General features: G+C 36.9%; 1 protein-coding gene across 3 annotated transcripts in view; it reads left to right on the top strand.

Annotated features, from left to right (window-relative positions):
• ZFAND4 (zinc finger AN1-type containing 4) overlaps positions 1-15,876 on the top strand; it is a 167,152-nt gene that overhangs the window by 145,757 nt on the left and 5,519 nt on the right. The gene's annotated exons all lie outside the window — the stretch shown is intronic.

The following is a 15,876-nucleotide window of genomic DNA, read 5'->3' as shown; positions in this document are numbered from 1 at the left end:
CCCTGAGGTTATAAAAGTATATTTTGTATATTATGGTTGTTATATGAGTTCTATGTCCTTAAAGAGATACTTAGGGTTTCTTTTCTACTACTATATAAAGCTCAAGTTTCTACATTTTCAATGTGGTCACTTTTTAAACAATTTTTTATTGTAGTAAAGTACACATGACAAAATTTACTGTTTTAATCATTTTAAGTGTATAATTCAGTGCTTTAAGTACTACATTGACATTGTTGAGCAATCATTACCACCATCCACCTTGAGAACTCTTTTTATCTTTAAAAACTGAAACATTGTACTTATTAAACACTATGTCCTAATTTACCCCTCCCTCCAATCCCTGGAAACCACCATTCTACTTTGCTTCTATAATTTTAACTACTCTAACTACCTCACATAATTAAAATCATACAGCATTTGTCATTTGTGTTTGGCTTACATTACTTAGCATAATGTTAAGGTCCATCTGTGTTGTAGCATGTGTCAGAATCTCTATATTTTTTAAGGCTGAATAATATTCCATTGTATGTATATAAAATATTTTGCCTATGGGTGCATCTTTGGGTGGAAACATGTTGTTTTCATATCTGAACTACTGCTGTCATTATGGGTATACCAATATCCTTTTGAGACCCTGCTTTCAATTCTTTTGAGCATATACACAAAATTGGAATTGCTAGATCATAAGGTAATTCAATATTTTTTTTAAGGAACTGCCATACTGCTTTCTTTTTCTTTTTAATTTTTTCTATTGTTGTTCAGTTACAGTTGTCCCCATTTTTCCCCTCATTGTTCTCCCCTGCCCTATCCACCCTGTTGGGAACCACCCTGCCTGGTTTCAGGAGCTGTAACCCACCCATGGCAAAGGCTAAGTGAGCAACCTTCAGACCATAAGCCACTAAGGAGACAAAGCTTATCTCCATGGCAGGAGTGCCACTTCTGCTCCTTTTACTTCACCCTGCCTGGCCCCCAGTGCTTGATTGGTTAGCCAATTATGGGTAAGATTCCTCAAGGGAGGGATGACAAAACACAGGCATGATCACAGGGAGCCCCCAGGGAAGGACTTGGGGGGCTATAGCAAAAGGGGGTGATGGACCCTTGCCCCTTGGCTTTGACATAGCCTGAGTCCTCGTTCTGTCTGCAAGAAATTTCCTAATCTTTTGGCAGCCCTACTTCCACTGCCTGATTTAAGCCTGAAACAATGACAGAGGGTGGTGGAGCCCTGTGCTAGAAAGGGCATGTTCCCTGGGTGATCAGGCCCAAGAAAGAATACATAAAATCCTGTGAAACCTGCTTTGCTAAGAATGCTCTCAATTAAGTGATAAGGGTCCAAGCAGGAAATGAGTGTTTCCCAAAATTTTGTAGCCCTTTAGCCAACAGACCCTGACTCAGAATAAGCCCTCATAATTCTTTGCATGCTATCTATGGTTTGGTCCTTACTGGCTGACAATGATTAATGAGCTTTACCTGTATTCCTGTGCAAATTGAACCCAATAAAAGCCTTTCAAGGCAAGGGTTGTCACACTCTCCTCTTGAGAGAGTGGCTGTGCCATCCCTTTTGCTCCACAGGACTTGGTAGTCTGTGTGAATTTGTCTCATTTCTCATCCATAACGCCAAAGACACTGTGGGCTGGTGTCTGTGTCACAATCCCTGCTCACAAAGGCAATCCTCACCCCATTGTCCCTGTCCATGGGTCCTTTATACATCTTCCCCTTTTTTCTCCCCATTACCGCACTGTCCCTGCCCCTCTGTTTACTGTCATCTTCTCCTTTATTTACATGTCTCTCGTTCTTTTTTGCTCATTGGTTTGTTTTGTTGATTAGGTTCCACTTATAGGTGAGATCATGTAATATTTGTCTTTCACTGCCTGGCTTATTTCACTTAGCATAATGCTCTTCAGTTCCATCTATGCTGCTGTGAAGGGTAGGAGTTCTTTCTTTCTGCTGCATAGTATTCCATTGTGTAAATGTACCACAATATTTTGATACACTCATTTACTGATGGGCACCTAGGCTGCTTCCAGCACTTGGCTACTGTGAATTGTGCTGCTACTGTGAACACTGGGGTGCATAATTTCTTTTGAATTGATGTTTCAGGAGTTTTAGGTATAGTCCCAGCAGTGGGATCACTGGATCAAAAGGCAGTTCCATTTTTAATTTTTGAGGAAATTCCATACTGTTTTCTACAGTGACAGCACCAGTCTGCATTCCCAAAAACAATGTACTAGAGTTCCCTTTACTCCAGAACCTCACCAGTACTTGTTTGTTGATCTGTTAATGATGGTCATTATCACTGGTGTGAAGTACTATCTCACTGTGGTTTTTGTTTGCATTTCTCCAATGGCTAGTGATGCTGAGCATCCTTTCATATGTCTCCAGGTCCTCTGTATGTCCTTCTTGGAAGTGCCTGTACAAATCCTTTGCACATTTTTTAATTGGATTGTCTTCCTGGTGCGGAGTCATGTCAATTCTTTTTTTTTTTCACATTCTTTTTTTTAATGTATTTTATCGATTATGCTATTACAGTTGTCCCATTTCCCCGCTTCTCTCCCCTCCACCCTGTACTCCCTCTCCCACCCACGTTCCCCCCCTTTAGTTCATGTCCTGTGTCATATTTATGAGTTCTTTAGCTTCTACATTTCCCGTACTATTCTTGCCCTCCCCCTATCTATTTTCAACCTACATTCTATGCTACTTATTCTCTATACCTTTTCCCCCTCTCTCCTCTTCCCACCCCCCTGCTGCTAGCCCTCCATGTGCCCTCCATTTCTGTGGTTCTGTTCCTGTTCTAGTTGTTTACTTAGTTTCTTTTGGTTTTGCTTCAGGTGTGGTTGTTAATAATTGTGAGTTTGCTGTCCTTTTACTATACATGTCTTTTTCTTTATCTTCTTTTCTTAGATAAGTCCCTTTAGCATTTCATAAAATAAGGGCTTGGTGATGATGAACTCCTTTAACTTGACCTTATCTGAAAAGCACTTTATCTTCCCTTCCATTCTAAATGAGAGCTTTGCTGGATAGAGCAATCTGGGATGTAGGTCCTTGTCTTTCATGACTTGGAATATTTCTTTCCAGCCCCTTCTTGCCTGTAAGGTCTCTTTGGAGAAATCAGCTGACAGTCTGATGGGAACTCCTTTGTAGATTACTGTCCCCTTATCTTTTGCTGCTTCTAGGATTCTCTCCTTCGTTTTTACCTTGGCTAATGTAATTATGATGTGCCTTGGTGTGTTTCTTCTTGGGTCCAACTTCTTTGGGGCTCTCTGAGCTTCCTGGATTTCTTGGAAGACTGTTCCCTTTGCCAGATTGGGGAAGTTCTCCTTTACTGTTTGTTCAAATATGTGCTCAATCTGTTGCTTTTCTCCTTCCCATTCTGGTACCCCTATAATTCGGATGTTGGAATGTTTAAAGGTGTCCTGGATCCTCTTAAGCTTTTCCTCGATTTTTTGAATTCTTATTTCATCATGCTTTCCTGCTTGGTTGATTCTATCTTCCTTCTGGTCCACTGTATTGTTTTGAGACTCAGATTCCTTCCTTTCACTATGGGCTCTCCTCCACGCATCTTCCTGCATCTCTTTTATTGTAACCTGCATCCTTTCATCTAAATTGCACCCAAAATCAACCAATTCCGTGAGCTTTCGATCACCAGTGTTTTGAACTGTGCATCTGAGATTGGCTATTTCTTAGTTGCTCAAAAGGATGAGTCCTGGGGGACTGATCTGTTCTGTTGGTAACATATCTTACGTCTTTTCCCTGTCTCTCCTTTTTTTTTTTTTCCGGTCTGGTCGCTTTTGTTACAGCGGGGGACGGAGCCTTGGGTGTTCACCGGGGCTGGGCACCCTGGTTGCTAGATTGTGACACTATATGTGGGGGTGGAGGTAGGGGTGGGAGCCGGAGGGAACAATGGCGGTAGTTCCGTTCTCCTGGGCTCAGACACTTCTTTGGGATCCTGGGCTGCGAGGCTCTGGTCCACAATCGCTGCTTCACTGGGTCCGCCAGCTGCAGCTTGTGTACTCAGGGATCACCACTGCGTTCTTGCACCCCGGATGGCTGTTGCGCCGATTTCGCGCCAAATTTTCCCCAACCTCCGTGTGACACTGACCCGCGCCAGCCCCGCGCATGCCCTGCTTGTTGTCTCCTACCAGTCTGGATGTACGGGTCTACTTCAACTTCTTGGCTGTCCGACTTCCATTCAGGTAAATCCTCTATCAGTTCTGAGTGATATTCTATCTGTTAATTATTGTTGTTCTAATCTTGGTTGTGCGGGGAGGTACGGTGTGTCCACCTATTCCTCCATCTTGCCGGAAGTCCAATTCTTTATATATTTTATAGATCAAGCCCTTGTCTGAGGTCTCATTGCCAAATATGTTTTCCCATACAGTTGGTTCCCTTTCATTTAGCTGATGTCTTCTTTAGCCATGCAGAAGTTTTTTTAATTTGAGGTAGTACCATTTGTTTATTTTTTCCTTTGTGTCCCTTGCTCTAGGGGACATATCAGAGAAAAATGGCTCTGTGGATTATCTGAGATTTTTCCTTCCTATGTTCTGCTGAAGGACTTTTATGGTGTCACAATTTATATTTAAGTATTTTATCCATCTTGAGTTTATTTTGGTGTACGCTGTAAGTTGGCGGTCCAGTTTCATTTTTTTGCATGTGCCTGTTCAATAATTTTTATTTTTCAATTACAGTAGATATAATATTATATTACTTTCTGGTGTGCAACATAGTTATTAGACTTTTATATAACTTACAAAGTGACTACCTCAATAAATCTATTACACATCTTACACCATACATAGTTATGACAGTATTATTGAGTATATTTCCTATTCTATACTCTACAACCCATGACTGTTTCATAACTATCAATTTGGACATTTAACTTATTTTTTTAATTTTTCAATTACAGTTTACATTCAATATTATGCTATATTTCTTTCAGGTATACAGCATAGTGGTTAGAAAGTCATATTTTACAAATTGGTGCCCCCAATATTGCAAGTACCCACCTGGTACCATATACAGTTATTACAATATTATTGGCTATATTCTCTATGCTGTAATTTACATCACTGTGACAATTCTGAAACTACCAATTTGTACTACTTGACCCCTTTGCCTTTTTACCCAACTCCCATTGAGCCCTCCCCTCTTGCAACCATTAGTTTGTTCTCTGTATCTCTGAGTCTGTTTCTATTTTGTTTGTTAATTTATTTTGTTCTTTAGATTACTTTATAAGTGAAATCATAATGTATCTGTCTTTCTCTGTCCGACTTATTTTACTTAGTATAATAACTTCTAGGTCCACCCATGGTATTGCAAAAGGTAAGATTTCATTTTCTTTTATAGCTGAGTGATATTCCATTGTGTATGTGTACAAGCTTTTTTACCTGCTTGTCTATTGATGGACACTTGGGTTGCTTTCACATCTTAGTTATTGTGAATAATAGCTATATTATTTACAGTAATATAGGAGTGCATATATTCTTTTGAATTAGTGATTCAGGTTTCCTTGGATTTATATCCAGAACTGGAACCACTGGACCATAAGGTAATTTCATTTTTAATTTTTGGAGGAACCTCCACACTATTTTCTATAGTGGATGCACCAGTCTTCTCTCCCACCAAGAGTATACTTAGGTTCCCTTTTCTCCACATCCTCACCAACACTTGTTGTTTGTTGATTTATTGATTATTTATTCTGATAGGTGTGAGGGTATCTCGTAGTTTTAATTTGCATTTCTCTGATGGCTAGTGATGCTGAGCAACATTTCATGCCTATTGGCCATCTATATGTCCTCTTTGGAGAAGTGTCTATTTAGTTCTTCTGCCCAATTTTTTCCTTGGGATGTCTGTTTTTCTAGTGTTGATTTGTCTTGGTTATTTATAAATTTAGGATATTGACACCTCATTGTATGTGTCATTGGTGAATATCATTTCCCATTCCATAGGGTGTCTTTTTTGTTTGTTTGTTTGTTTTTTGTTTTCCCTTAATGTGCAAAACTTTTTAGTTAGTGTAGTCCCATTTATTTCCCTTGCATGATGAGATTTCAGAAAAAAATATGGCTATGAGAAATCTCAGAGACTTTACTGCCTATGTTTTCTTCTAGGAGTTTTATGGTTTCAGGTTTTACATTTAAGTCTTTAATCCATTTTGTGTTTATTCTTGTGTAAAGTACCCTGCTACTTTATTGAACTTATTTATTAGTTTTAGTACTTTTTTGTAGAATCTTTAGGGTTCTTAATATACAGTATCATGTCATCTGCAAATAATAACAGCTTTACCTCTCTTTTTTGTAATTTGGATACCTTTTATTTCTTTTTATCTGATTGCTGTGGCTAGGACTTCTAGTACTATGTTCAATAAGAGTGGAGAGAAGGGATATCCCTGTCTTATTCCTGATTTTAAGGGAAACACATATTTTTCGCCCTTGAGTATGATGTTGGCTGTGGGTTTTTCATATATGTCTTTTATTATATTGCGGATCATTCTTTCTATTCCCACTTTGTTGAGAGTTTTTATCATAAATGGGTGCTAGATTTTGTCAAATGCTTTTGTGCATCTATTGATATGATCATATGATTTTTATCCTTCATTTTGTTTATGCAGTTAATCACATTAATTGACTTGCAGATATTGTACCAAACTTGCATCCCAGGAATAAATACCACTTGATCATGGTATATCATATTTTTTCACATATTGGCAAGTTTGGTTTGCTAATATTTTATTGAGAATTTTTATCTATTCAATATTTTCATCAGAGCTATTATCCTATATATTTTTTCTTTGTAGTATCCTTACTTGGTGTTAGAATCAGGATAACAGTAGCCTTGTACAATGATCTTGGGAATCTTCCCTAATCTTGTATTTTTTGGAATAGTTTGAGAAGGTTAGGTGTTAGTTCTTTGAGTTAGTTTGGTAAAATTTACCTGTGAAGCCACCTGGTCCTGTACTTTTAATTTGTTGTGAGGTTTTTAATTACTGCTTTGATACAATTGGATGTAATTTGTCTGTTTTGATAATTTTTTTTGTCTCAATTCAGTCTTAGGAGCTTCTACGCTTCTAGGAGTTTATCCATTTCTTTCAGATTTTCCAATTTGTTGGCATATACTTGTCTATAGTATTATTTTATAGTCTTTTATATTTCTGTGGTATTAGTTGTTTCTTCTCTTTCATTGATCTTTTATATTGTTTTTTGAAATTCTATTTTATTTATTTCTGCTCTGATCTTAATTATTTCCTTTCTCCTATTCACTTTGGACTTTGTTCTTTTTCTAGTTTCTTCAGGTGAAAGGTTATATTGTGTTTCTTAAGGTTTTGTTTACTTTTATTTTTTAATTTATTTTTATTTTTGTTCAAGTATGGCTGTCTCCATTTTCACTTCCCCAACCCACCCATCCATACCTCCCACCCTTGAATCTACCCCTTTTAGCTTTGTCTGTGTGTCCTTTATACATGTTCCTTGATTTCCCTTCCCCTATTATCCCTCTCCCCACTTCTCTCTGGTGACTGTTAGTTTTCTTTATTTCAATGTCTCTGATTGTATTTTGCTAGTTTGTTTGTTTTATTGATAGATTCCACTTATGAATGAGATCATATGGTATTTCTCTTTCACACATAAAATATTTTATTTTGTTTAGAGAGAATGGAAGGGATAGAGAAAGAGAGGGAGGGAAACAGCAATGTGTGAGAGATACATCCCTTACTATAATTGTACTACTCTCTATCTCTCCCTTTTTGGCCATCAATATTTGCTTTATATATTTAGGGGCTCCTATGTGAGATGAATAAATGTTTACAATGATTATGTCCTCTTTATGGATTGCTCTCTTCATCATTATATAATTACCTTTTTTTTGTTTTGTATAGCCTTTGTTTTAAAATCTATTTTGTCTGTTATAAATACTGCTACACTTTTTTTTTCTTTTCCACTTAAATGGAAAAGAACTGCCTTTGTTCATTCCTTTACTTTCAGTCTGTGTGTGTGTCTTACATTCTGAATTGGGTCTTTTGTAGACAGCATATACATGAGTCTTTTTTTTTACTATCCATTCAGACACCCTATGTCTTTTAAAAATTATTATATTTATTCCATTAACATTTAACCTCCTTATAAATCCCCATCCCCTTCAACCACCACACTGTTGTCCATGTCCATGAGTCTTTTTCCTTTTTACTCAATCCCTCCACCTCATAACTTCCCCTCCAAAAGCTGTCATCCTACTCTCTATGCGTTTCTCTGTATTCTGCTTGTTAGTTCAGTTTGTTCATTAGATTCCATGTATAAGTAAAATCATATGGTATTTGTTTTTCTCTGACTGGTTTATTTCACTGAACATAATGTTCTCCAGGTCCATCCATGGTGTCACAAAGATAAAATTTTCTTCTTTTTATAACTGAGTAGTATTCCATTGTGTAAATGTCCTATAGTTGTTTTATCCACTCATCTACTGATGGACACGTAAGCTGCTTTCATATCATGGCAATTGTAAATAATGCTGCAATGAACATAGGGATGCTTATATTCTTTTGAATTGGCATTTTGAGTTTCTTTGGATATATTGCCAGAAGTGGGACCACTAGGTCAAAATGCAGATCTATTTTCATTTTTTGAAGTGTCTCCATAGTGCTTTCCACAGTGTTTGAACCAGACTGCATTCCCACCAACAGTGCAAAAGAGTTCCCTTTTCTCCACATCCTCACTAGCACTTGTTTGTGATTTATTAGCTGTTCTGATAGGTGTGAGGTGATATCTTTTTGTGGTCTTAATTTCCATTCCTCTGATGATTAGTTGCATTGAGCATCTTTTCACAGGTGTATTGTCTATGTATATGTCCCCTTTGGAGAAATGTCTCTTCAGATCATTTGCTTATTTTATAATTGGATTTTTTTTTTGGTGTTGAGTTTTGTAGTTCTTCATAAATTTTGTATATTAACACCTTATCAATTGTATTGGCAAATATGTTCTTCCATTCTATGGGTTGTCTTTTTATTTTGTTCATGGTCTCTTTTGCAGTGCAAAAACTTTTTAGTTTAATGTTGTTTCATTTGCTTATTTTTTCTTTTCTTTCATTTTGCTCATGGCAGGATAAAATATTGCTGTGAGCAATGTCAAATGTTTTCCTGCCTGTTTTCTTGTGGAATTTTTACAGTTTTGGGTATAATGTTTAAGTCTTTGATCCATTTTGAATTTATCCTTGTCTGTGGTATAAGAAGGTGGTCTGGTTTCATTTTAGCACATATATCCAATTTCTCCAACACTATTTACTGAATATACTATCTTTAGCCCATTGTATGTGCTTCCTTCCTCTGTCAAATACTAATTTACTATAAAGGTGTGGATTTATTTCTGGGTTCTCTATTCTGTTCCATTAATCTATGTATCTGTTTTTATGCCAGTACCATACTGATTTGATTACTGTGGCCTTATTGTATAGTTCGGTATCAGGTAGCATGATTCCTCTAACCTTGTTGTTCTTTTTCACCCTCTGTCTTTTGATTGGAGGATTTAATTCATTGACATTTAAAATGATTATTGATAGGCATGTATTTTTTGGCATTTTATATTTCATAATTTTCTTTTTTCTCTTTCTATTTATTGGTTATTTATTGATTTCATTTATTTTTTAAAAGACTTTATTTTATTTTTTTAGAGAGGTGAAGGGAGAGAGCAGGAGAGGGAGAGAAGCATCCATGTATGGTTGCCTCTCTCACACTCCTCACTGGGGACCTGGCCTGCAACCCAGGCATATTCCCTAGACTGGGAATTGAACAGATGACCCTTTGATTCACGGGCCGGCACTCAATCACTGAGCCACATCATCCAGGGCTATTTGCTGATTTGAGAGGGAGGGAAAGAGAAAAAGAGAGAAGTTTGTTGTTCCACTTGTTTATGCATTTCTGGGTTGCTCTTCTATGTGCTGTGATCAGGGAACAAAACCACAACCTTGGAGTATTGGGACTATGCTCTAACCAACTGAGCTTTCCAGCTGGGGCTTTCTACTTATAGAAGACTCTTTAACATTTCTTGTAATAGTGATTTGCTGGTAATGAACTCCTTTAGTTTTTTTCTTGTCTGGGAAGTTCTTTATCTGTCCTCAATTCTAAATGATCATTTTCTTAGGAGAGTAGTCTTGATTGTAGGTCCTTGCTTCTGATTAGTTTGAATACTTCATCATTCCAAATCCTTCTGGCCTGCAAAGTTTCTGTTGGGAAATCAGCTGAAAGTCTCATGGGAGCTCCGTTGTAGGTAACTAACTGTCAGGGTTGGGGGTTTTGTTGTTCTGTTTATTTGTTTGTTTTGGCTAATTTTTTGCTGCTTTTAAAGTCTCTCTTTGTCTTTAACTTTTTGATATTTTAATTATTATGTGGCTTCATGTTAGCTTCTTTGGGTATATCTTGTTTGGGACTCTGTACTTCTCTGACTTGTATGTCTGTTTCCTTCTCCAAGTTAGGGAAGTTTTTGTCATTTTTTCTTCAGACAGGTTGTCAATCCCTTATTTCCTCTTTTCTCCTTCTGTTATCCCTATGATGTAGATGTTACACTTGTTATCCCATAGGTCCCTTAGATTTTCCTAATGTTTTTTAATTCTTTTTTAAGCTCTGCTTTGATATTTTCTGCTATGTTGTCCCCCAAATTGTTGATTCAATCCTCTGTTCATGTAACCTGCTACTGATTTCTTCTAATATATCCTCCATTTCAGATATTGCATTTTTCATTCCTGACTTTTTATGGTTTCCATGCCCTTTTTTATGCTTACTGCCTCTTTGTTTAAGTTCTCACCAAGTCTATCTATTCCTAAACTAAGTTCCTTGAGTTTCCTTTCAACCTTTGTTTTGAACTCTATATCTGGTAGCTTGATGGCCTCCTTTTTATTTGGTTCTCTTTCTGGGGATTTCTCTTTTTCTTTCATTTGAGACATATTTCTTTGCTCTTCATCTTGGCTGCCTCACTGTATTAATTTCTTAGGTAGATATTCTATGACTCCCAATCTTGGTATGGTGACCTTATATAATAGGTGCATTTGGGCTTCAGTGGTGTAATCTGCCTGATAACTTGAGCTGGGTGCACCAGGAATGTTCCCCATATGTGTTATATGAGACCTTCTATTGCATTTGAGTCTTGATTGCTCTTCGCTCATCTGTGAGTATAGCTGACCATCAGGCTGGCTGACTGATTTGACTCCACAAAGTGGAATTGGCCCCAGCCATGTATGCTACATATCAGCATCTCCTTTTGGATGTATTTGGGCTGTGCTCTGATGTGGTCTGAAGCCTGACACTGGGTGTGTTGGTTCTGAGGAATTTTGTGAGAGGTTCCAGCACAGATCAAATGTAAGATGCTGCCTGTAACCAGACTTGTGGTACCTCTGTGTAGCTATCAAGTGATCCACAGTTTGTGGCTGCTTCTATTGAGCCAGGGTACTTTTGGGAGGGGACAAGTTATGTAATAAAGTCAGCTTCAACCAGCTTTGAGTCCAGAGGCTGGTCAGCAAATGGCCCAAAAGATTGCTTCATGGAATATCTAAGATTTTCCTGCGTATGTTCTTCGTTAAGACTTTTATGGTATCATGGCCTATTTAAGTCTTTTAACCATCTTGAGTTTATTTTTGTGTATGGTGTAAGTTGGTGGTCAACTTTCATTTTTTTGGCATGTTGCTGTCCAGATGTCCCAACACCATTTGTTGAAGAGGCTGTATTTACCCAATTAATATTTCTACCCCCTTTGTCAAGTATTCATTGACAATAGAGACTTGGATTTATTTCTGGGCTCTCTACTCCGTTCCATTGATCTGTGTGTCTGTTCTTATGCCTGTAACAGACTGTTTTGATTACTGTAGCCTTGTAATATAGTTTGATATCAGGTATTGTGATCCCTCCTACTGTGTTCTTCTTTCTCAGAATTGGTAAAGCTATTAGGGGTCATTTATGGTTCCAGATAAATTTTTGAAATGTTTGTTCTATATCTGTGAAATATGTCATTGGTATTTTAATAGGGATTGTGTTGAATCTATAAATTGCTTTGGGTAGTATAGCCATTTTGATGTTCATTCTTCCAATCCATGAATATGGGATATGCTTCCATTTATTTGTGTTTTCCTTAATTTCTTTCTTCAATGTTGTGTAGTTTTCTGAGTACAGGTCTTTTACCTCCTTGGTTAGGTTTATTCCTAGATACTTTATTTTTCTTGTTACTATATCAAATGGGATTTTTTCCTGATTTCTGTTTCTGATATTTCATTGTTAGTGTACAAAAATGTCTTTAATTTCTGAATATTGACTTTGTATCCCACTGTTTTGTTAAATTCACTTATTATATTGTATTTTGTAATTGTATTTTGGTGAAGCCTATAGGATTTTCTAGGTACACTATCATGTCATCTGGAAATAATGACACTTTTAGTTCCTCCTTTCCAATTTGGATGCCTTATATTTCTCTTTCTTATCTCATTTCTATGGCTAGGACTTCCAACCCTATGTTAAATAGAAGTGGTGAAAACGGACATCCTCGTCTTGTTTCTGATCTTAGTGGGGAAACTTTTAGTGTTTGCCCATTGAGTATGATGTTGACTGTAGGTTTCTCATATACGGCCTTTATTATGTTGAGGTATGCTGTCTCTACTCCCACTTTGCTGAGTGCTTTTACCATAAATGGATGCTGTACCTTATCAAATGCTTTTTCCACATCTACTGATATGATCCTGTGAGTTTGCCTTTCCTTTTGTTTTATGTGATGTATTTCATTTATTGAATTGTGAATATTGTATCATCCTTTCATCCCTGTGGTGAAACCCACTTGATCATGATGTATGATCTTTTTAATGTATTGTTGGATGTGATTTGACAATATTTTGTTGAGGATTTGAGTGTCTATATTCATCAGCAATGTTGGCCTGTGATTTTCTTTGCTGTGTCTATTAGGTTTTGGAATTAGGATCATGCTGGTTTCATAGAAGGAGTTTGAGAGTCTTCCCTCTTCTTGGATTTTTTGGAACAGTCTGAAATGGGCAGGGCTTAGCTCTTCTTAAGTGTTTTATAAAATTTTCCTATGAAACCGTCCAATCCAGGGCTTTTGTGTGCCAATAGATTTCTTTTTATTATTGCTTGATTTCATTAGCTGTTATCAGTCTATTAAGTCTTTCTGCTGCTTCTTCATTCACTTTGAGAAATTATATTTTTCTAGAAATTTGTCCATTTCACCCAGGTTTTCAAATTTCTTGGCATATAGTTCTTTGTTGTAATTTCTTGCTATCCTTTGTATTTCTGTGATATTAGTTGTAATCTCTCCTCTTTCATTTGTGATTGTGTTTATTTGGTTTCTCTCTCTCTTTGTCTTGATGAGTCTCCTTAAAGGCCTGTCAATTTTGTTTATCTTTAAAAAGAACCAGCTCCTAGATTTATTGATCCTTTGGATTGTTATTTTAGTCTTTATGTCACTTAATTCTGCTCTGATCTTGTTTATTCCTTCCTTCTACATGCTCTGGGCTTTGTTTACTGTTGTTCCTCCAGTTCTTGTAGATGTAGGGTTAGGCTGTTTATTTGAAATGTTTCTATCTTTTTAGGTAGGCGTATATCACTATGAACTCCCCTCTCAGGACTGCCTTCCCTATGTCCCATAGAAAAGAACACACTGTCGTGTGTTCTTTTCATTTGCTTCCAAAAACTTTTTGATTTCTTCTTTGATCTCATTCTTAACCCATTCATTGTTTAATAGCATGCTTTCAATGTGCATGAAGTTGAGTGTTTCTGAATTTTTCCTTGACATCAATTTCTTGTTTCAGTCCCTTGTGGTCAGAGAAAATGCTTGATGTGATTTCAGTTTTCTTGAATTTGTTGAGGCTTGTTTTGTGTTCTGTCATGTGGTCTATCTTTGAAAATGTTCCATGTGCACTGCAGTTGAACAATAATAAAAAAAATGAGATGCAGAAAGTAAAATAAAGGAAAAATGTTCCATGTGCCTTTGAAAAGAATGTGTATTTTGCCTCTTTTGGATGAAAGTTTCTATATATATCAGTTAAGTCCATTTGATCTAGGACAGTGTCCAATGCTTCTGTATCCTTGTTGATATTTTTTTTTGGAAGGTCTATCCCTTTTTGACAGTGGGGTGTTAAAAATCCCCTAGTATAAGTGTGTTGCTGTCTATATCTTTATTGAAGTACTCCAAGATTTTCCTTATATATTTGGGTGTTCCTATGTTTGATGCATATATGTTTATAATGTTTATGTCTTGTTGATGGATTCTTACCTTGTATATTATAAAGTGTCCTTCTGTTTGTGTTTTCATGACCTTTTTTTTTTTGAAGACTGTTTTATCTGATATAAGTATTGCTACCCTGACTTTTTTTCCTGTCCATTTGCTTAGAATATTTTTTTCCAACTCTTTACTTTCAGTCTGTGTAGGTCTTTTGTCCTGAGGTGGGTCTCTTGTAGGCAGCATATGTGTGGGTCATGTTTTCTTATCCATTCAACTACCCCATGTATTTTGTTTGCAGAATTTAATCCATTTACATTTAAGGTTATTATTGATAAGTACTTATTGTCATTTCACTCCCTTCATACTTGTGTTCCTTTCTCTATCACTCTTTTTCTTTCTCTTCTTAATGTAGTCACTTTAGCATATCGTGCAGTGCTGGTTTGGGGGATACACATTCTTTCTGCCTTCTTTTGTCTGGGAAACTCGTTATTTATCCTAACATTTTAATTGAGATCCTTGCTGGATAGAGTAGTCTTGTTTGCAGGCCCTTGCTTTTAATTGCTTGTATTATTTCTTGCCATTCCCTCTGGCTTGTAGTGATTCCATTGACAAGTCAGCTGATAGCCTTATCAGGGCTCCCTTGTATGTTACTTCCTGTTTCACCCTTGCTGCCTTTAAGATTCTCTCTTTGTGTTAGAATTTTGCCATTTTAACTATGATGTGTCTTCGAATGGGCCTCTTTGGGTTCCTCTTGATTGAGACCCTCTGTGCTTCCTGTACTTGTTTGACTTTTTCTCTCATCAAATTAGGGAAGTTTTCCATCATTATTTTTTCAAACAGGTTTTGTATCTCTTGCTGTTCTTCTCTTTCTGATCCCCATTACATGGACATTATTACATTTAATATAGTCCTATAGTTCCCTTAACCCCTCTTTTTTCTTTTTGAGTCTTTTTTCCTTTTCTTGCTTTTTCTGGGAATGTTTTCTATCTTGTACTCCAGCTCACCAGTTGCATCTTCTGCTTCTTCTAGCCTACTTTGGATTCCTTATACTATATTCTTCAATTCAGAAATTGTATTCTTCATTTCTTCTTGTCTCTTGTTGATAATTTCTATTTCCTTTTTCATGTTGATATAATTTATACTAAGTTCCCTGTAGTTCCCCTTTAGTTTTGGTAATTCTCAGTGAACTCATTGAGCTTCCTTATAATTATTGTTTTAAACTCATTATCTGATAGTTGACTTGCCTCTATTTCATCTAGCATTCTTTCTGAGGATTCCTCTTTTCCTTTCATGTGGGTTTCTTTTTCTTTCCTTTGTGTGTGTGTGTGTGTGTGTGTGTGTGTGTGTACGTGTGTGTGTACGTGTAACTCTTCTTGTTAGCCTCTGCTTCTTAAATTGATCTGTTCTGATTCCCTGACTTTTTGGTTTGTACTTGTATGGTAGGAGAACTGTGAAATTCAATTGTGTTGTCTCTGTGGTCTCCTGAACTTGATGCTCTTGGGATTCTGTTTATGTTGGCTCTCTGAATATAACTGGGTTACATTACAGTTTGATTGTTGTTGGGTCATTCTTCAGTGGATCCTTCCCTCCATTTGGTTTACTTAGGGTCACTCTGCCCACCATGTCTTGTATGATGCTGTGCAGGTGCAATCAGATAGTGCTGAAGATGATTTTCTGTCTATCT

This window comes from Phyllostomus hastatus, unplaced genomic scaffold, assembly GCF_019186645.2.
Source record: "Phyllostomus hastatus isolate PE091 unplaced genomic scaffold, TTU_PhHast_1.1 phas_contig_38, whole genome shotgun sequence".
NCBI classification, from domain to species: Eukaryota; Metazoa; Chordata; class Mammalia; order Chiroptera; family Phyllostomidae; genus Phyllostomus; species Phyllostomus hastatus.
Note: the sequence above shows the minus strand (reverse complement) of the source record. Positions and strands in the feature narration are given on the sequence as shown.